The sequence below is a fragment of the Mus caroli genome, unplaced genomic scaffold (genome assembly GCF_978045245.1).
Source record: "Mus caroli unplaced genomic scaffold, Mus_caroli_1 scaffold_1, whole genome shotgun sequence".
Classification (NCBI taxonomy): domain Eukaryota; kingdom Metazoa; phylum Chordata; class Mammalia; order Rodentia; family Muridae; genus Mus; species Mus caroli.
In genome coordinates this window covers 136,377,030-136,382,437 of record NW_028227256.1, presented here as the reverse complement: position 1 = coordinate 136,382,437, position 5,408 = coordinate 136,377,030, and the positions used below count along the sequence as shown (strand labels likewise).

The 5,408-nt window shown below is 36.2% G+C and overlaps 1 non-coding gene across 1 annotated transcript; it reads right to left on the bottom strand.

The window, feature by feature from the left end:
* Positions 1 to 236: 236 nt before the first annotated feature.
* LOC147006131 (U6 spliceosomal RNA) lies at positions 237 to 340 on the bottom strand. Its single transcript, XR_015048869.1, has one exon. It is a non-coding gene; the product is annotated as a U6 spliceosomal RNA (small nuclear RNA).
* Positions 341 to 5,408: the final 5,068 nt, after the last annotated feature.

The window sequence follows — 5,408 nt, the reverse complement described above, 5'->3', positions numbered from 1 at the left end:
TTATTATTTGCCTGACCAGGTTATCTTTGAGTAGAGATTTTTTTTTTTCAGTTTCCATGTGTATGTGGGCTTTCTGTTGTTTTTGCTGTTATTGAAGACCAGTTTTAGTCTGTGGTGATCTGATAGGGTGCATGGGATTATTTCAATCTTCTTGTATCTGTTGAGGCCTTTATTTGACTGTTTATTTGGTCAATTTTGGAAAAGGTACTGTGAGACGCTGATAATAAGTTATATAAGGAAATATGGAATGCTTTACAAATTTGAGTGGCATCCTTCTACAGGATCCCTACTAACCTCTATATTATTCAAATTTTTGTATATAAGATGCAGAAGCAAGCACACATATGAACTTCTATTTTTTTGTTTGATTTGTTTTGATTTGTTTTGTTTTGTTTTGTTTTGTGTTTTATGTTTTGTGTTTCGTTTTTGAGACAGGGTTTCTCTGTGTAGCCCTGGCTGTCCTGGAACTCACTTTGTAGACCAGGCTGGCCTCAAACTCACAAATCTGCCTGCCTATTCCTCCCAAGTGCTAGGATTAAAGGCATGTGCCACCAATGCCCGGCACACATATGAACTTCTAATATTTGTCACATTGAAATAATAAACCGTTCAAGCAATTATACAAAGGAGTTAAATTTTTCACTAGATATATGATTCTATCACTATAATAATATTCACATTAAAAACTATAAATATTTGGCATTACTTATAAACATGAAATGAGCCACTTGTAAGGCATGATTTTATTGCAATAAAGATACATATTAGCCAAGGCAACTCTTATGAGGAATAACATATAATTGGAGGTGGCTTACAAGTTAACATATTTATTCCATTATCATCATGGTGGGATGTATGGCAGTATCAAGGCAGACCTGATATTGACAATGAAGCTGAGGATTCTACATCTTAATCCATATGCAGCAGAAGATGATGTGTCACACTGAGCATAGCATGACTACAGAAAATCTCAAAACCTGCCTCCACAGTGACACACTTCATCTCTATCAAGTCCATCCTACTTTAACACACCTACTTTAACACATCCTACTTTAACACACCTTCTAAATCACACCTTCTAATAGTGTGATTTCCTATGGACAAGCAGTCAAGCATATGAGTATTTGGGGAACACAGCTACTGAAACTACCACATACAGATACATACTCTGTAAGTAAATTAATAAAGGACTTAAACTAACAATAAATATAAATTAATTTATAAAAACTCTATTTGAATCTAGAGTTAATAGGGTAAAGGGTTACTATTCATTATCTTAAAGAGTTTTTAACTTACACTGGGCAGACTTGTCTTATAAATATTTTGATAGTGGAAAAGTGATATTTGTTCAGCAGATAATAATGAGTTTACATTTTTTTCTGTTTTTTTTTTTAGAATTAATATTTTTATTAGGTATTTTCCTCATTTACACTTCCAATGCTATCCAAAAAGTCCCCAATACACTCCCCCCCCCATTCCCCTACCCACCCACTCCCACTTTTTGGCCCTAGTGTTCCCCTGTACTGGGGCATATAAAGTTTGCATGTCCAATGGGCCTCTCTTTCCAGTGATGGCCGACTAGGCCATCTTTTGATACATATGCAGCTAGAGTCAAGAGCTCTGGGGTACTGGTTAGTTCATAATGTTGTTCCACCTATAGGGTTGCAGTTCCCTTTAGCTCCTTGGGTACTTTCTCTAGCTCCTCCATTGGGGGCCCTGTGATCCATCCAATAGCTGACTGTGAGCATACACTTCTGTGTTTGCTAGGCCCCGGCATTGTCTCACAAGAGACAGCTATATCTGTGTCCTTTCAGCAAAATCTTGCTAATGTATGCAATGGTGTCAGCATTTGGAAGCTGATTATGGGATGGATCCATGGATATGACAGTCTTTAGATGGTCCATCCTTTCGTCACAGCTCCAAACTTTTTTTCTGTTATACATGTAGACAATCATTTGTTCATATAAATATACATATACACACATACACACACACATATATATAATATATGTATATACACATATACCTATTATATATACATATATATTATAAAACATATTATATAATATACATTGTGTAATATATATTTTACATACATATGTGTGTGCATGTGTGTCCGGGCGTGCACATTATAACAATTTGGTAATGGGGAGGAATAATTCACCATAGCTCCTGTTTGACTAAGGTAGCCAGTCAATGTTTGAAAAACCCTGTGTAATTAAATGTAATTATTAGAAGGTTAGGCATTTAAAATAGATTTAAACCAACACTGTTTTCAGTGTGCCTTGGTATATTAATCAGGTTTTTCTAGAGTAACAGAACATATGGAATGAATCTCTCTCTCATATATATATGGGGATTGTTTGGGGGAGCACCCTCATAGAAGCAGGGGGAAGGGGTGGGATAGGGTGTTTCCAGGGTGGGACCTGGGAAAGGGATAACATTTAAAATATAAATAAAGAAAGTATCCACCAAAAATGTCAAAGGAAGAAAAGAGAGAGAGAGAATTTCAGGTCTTGAAGACAAGATAGAAGAAATGGAAATCCCAGTCAAATGAAATATTAATTCTAAAAAGAAATAAAAACCAAGGTACAACACATACAGTAGCCAACATTTTCTGTATGATTAGTTATCAAAATAAGGAGATACTCTTAACAAAACATGAAAAAAAATGTATCCTATTATAAAGAAAGAGATGCTTAACAGGGTAAAATAGTCTCATAGGAAAAGAAATAGAGTTACAGAAAGAGAAAATTCCCATGATGTTTAAAAATGAAACACAACATGTGTACATGACATAGAGTATTTTGAAGTTGAAAGGGAAAAACATTCACTCACATAAAGGCAGGCACATAAAATTAACAAATGATTTTTTCAATAATGATTATGAGAGGCAGAGGACCTAGAAAGATCATGTGTAAACTCTAAAACCTTGCACCCTCCTCAAATAGTAACTTGAAATGCATCAAAGACATAAGCCTAAAACCTGAAACACATGTCTAGACAAAATGATAGGCAAAGTCCTGCATGATATAGGTGTGTGAAAGAACTTTCTAAATATAACTCCATTTGTGCAATATTTAATTTCAACACGAGACATGAGGAACTTCTAAAACCTAAAAATCTCTTGCACAACTCAGGAAACAATCGACAGGATGAAGAGGAAACCTACTAAGGGAGGGAGATCTTTTCTAGTGATACATGTGAGAAAAGACTAATATCAGAAATACAAAAGAACTCAGAAAGCAACAAATATCCCATACAAAAATAAATGTCCCGTTCAAAAACAGGCCTGGGATATGCACAGAGAGTATCCAAAAGAAAAAACAAAAGATTTATGTCAAGTCTTATTGCATCCTGTTATGGAGTATTTGGTTAATATTTCTTGGACACCTGTTCTTTTTTGAAATAAAATGAAAGAGTAGTGGATCTGGGGAAAGGGGAGGGAGGTAGAGGGTAAACTGGAAAAAAATGGAGGGAGAGGACACTGCTGTTGGGATGCATTAAATGAAAGATGAGTAATAAAAAGAAAAGAGATAAAAGAAGATGAAGAATGGCTAATAAATTTCTCAAACAAGGATCTTGAACTCTAGTAGTTAGGAAAATGTAAATCAAAACAACTCTTTAGTTTTAACATGTCTCTGTCAGCATTGTGAAGATTAACAACTACCACCAATACCAAAATTACAGCAAAACTCTGACAACAAATGCTGGTGGAAATGGAAACCTCATGAGACTTCTATTATGTTGAAAACTGGTGCAGCCATAATGGAAATCAATACAGAGAATCCTCAATATGTCTAAAATAAATCTACCTCATGTTGTAGCAGTACCAGACCTTGATAAATGCCAAATCGGTTGACATCTTGACCCACATATACTTGCTCATCTATGTTCATCGCTGTTCTTTCCACAGTAGATAATGAATGAAAGCAACCTAAATGTTCTTCGAATGATGAGCAGATCATAAACATTCCTGGCATATACAATATGGAATATCATTCAACTATAAAGAAAAGTGAAATCATAAACTTTTAAGGAAAATGGGTGAACCAGAAAAGATTGTATGGAGTATGGTAACCCAGACCCATGAAGACAAAGTTCACATAATCTCCCTTATTAGAGAGGTCTAGCTCCAAATCTTCACATGCAAGGCTATACACTGAAGCAACTGCAGAAACGAGAAAGGTATCTATAGACCATTGCCACAGTAGTAGGTTGGATGAGCAACAGAAAGGAGAATAGGATACAAATTATTTAGCAGGAGGAATAGGAAAAAAAGGAGAGGGTGACATACTTAGGGAAGTTGAAGGAGAAAAACACAAGAGGAAGAATATTGAAATAGTGCATGGGAATGTCATTAGGAATCATATTATTAACTCCTAACTCAAAATAATGTGTGTGTGCATGTGCGTGTGCATGTGTGTGTGTGTGTGTGTGTGTGTGTGTGTGTATACATGCACACACATACAGTTCTATATGTGAAGGCCCATATGTACAACCAAAACCATCTAACAAACAACAGTACTAGACAAGAGAAGCACTCTTCTGATTTGTTGGTCAAGGTTGTCTAATAGAAGTCAAGATACTGATGATTGTTTCTATGGCACTTTGTTGTCCCCAAGAGGTAGATAATTCTAAATTGTGTATTCGATGTAGCCGCCTGCAGCCACACTAACTGGGTTCCTGAATGGGAGGCCAGAGCTGTATGGAAGAAAACGGCGAAAGAAATAATGAAGGGCAAGACATGTTTCTGTTCAAGGCTCCAAAGTTTACTAAGAGTCTGTGCTTATAAAGGAGGGAGACCCATCCCCTGCCAATCCATTCTTGTTGTCATCTGTTGCCAACCTGTAGGTGGATCTGCCGGATGCTGTCTCCAGAATATCTCAAGGGCCTTTCAGTAGGTAGCAGTGTCTTAGAGAAGAGCAGCAGCAAGGGACAGAACAATAGAGCCATCTAAGTCTGAAGGTTCCACCCCAGGTGATCCGCATATTCAGTGGCAGCAAAGTCTGAATCAGCCTGCTTCAAGGCTGGGGGAGGCTACAATTCCATATCACAGGTCCCAAATGATTCTAAGCTGAATCTGTTCTGAAATTTCCTACCTGATGTATAGCATTCATTTTATTAGAAGTAGCTATGTAAGCTTACAAAGAAAAAAAAAAAAAAAAAAAAAAAAACACAACCACCCTAACCAGCTATTGTGCCTATAAGCCAAGAGTAATTTATTCTCTCATCTTCCTTTCTGCATAACAATTTGACTGACCAAAAAACTGGCACTAAAAATTGAATATTAAATTACTTCATAAATGTAAAATGATTAACTTATTATTGTGAAATAGTTGATTGAATATTGTTTATTTTGCCCCTCCCTTTTGAACTTTGATGTTTACCAAACTGGATGCCAATAA